We start from the raw sequence: 606 nt of genomic DNA, 5'->3' as shown, positions 1-606 counted from the left end.
TCCAGGAATGATTTTGGGAGGATTGCTTCCTTTTCAATTTCATTGAAGTGTTTCAGGGTTATAGAGACTACATCTTCTGTAAATGTCTTGTAGATTTCAGCCGTGAATACAACCGCACCTGGACGGTTTTTTGCGGGTAAATTTTTATTTACATCTCCTATTTCATTGACTGTTATGGGGCTATTGAGAATGCTTATATCTTGTCAATTCAGTTGTGGTAATTTGTACCTTTCTAGGAATCTGTCCATTTCTTCTGTGTCTTCTATTCTGTGAGAGTAAAGTTTCTTAACGTAGCTATTGATTATCTTCTGAATTTCCACTGAGTCTGTGGTAATTACACCTTTTTCATTCCTTATTACTTGTATTTGAATTTTTTCTTTCCTCTTTTTGATGAGGTTAGCTAGGGGCTTATCAATTTTACTTAGTCTTTCAAAGAACCAGCTTTTTGATTTCTTAATTCTTTGAATTGTATTCTTCATGTCAATTGAATTAATTTCTGCTCTAATCTTTATGATTTCTTCCTGTCTTTGGACTCTGCGTTTGGTTTGCTCTTCCTTTTCTAGTTCTTGAAGGTGCAGCATTAGGGTATTTATTTGTTCCCATTCT

The sequence above is a fragment of the Octodon degus genome, unplaced genomic scaffold (genome assembly GCF_000260255.1).
Source record: "Octodon degus isolate 3935 unplaced genomic scaffold, OctDeg1.0 scaffold00063, whole genome shotgun sequence".
Classification (NCBI taxonomy): Eukaryota; Metazoa; Chordata; class Mammalia; order Rodentia; family Octodontidae; genus Octodon; species Octodon degus.
The sequence above is the reverse complement of the archived record's forward strand: the minus strand, read 5'-3'. Positions refer to the sequence as shown.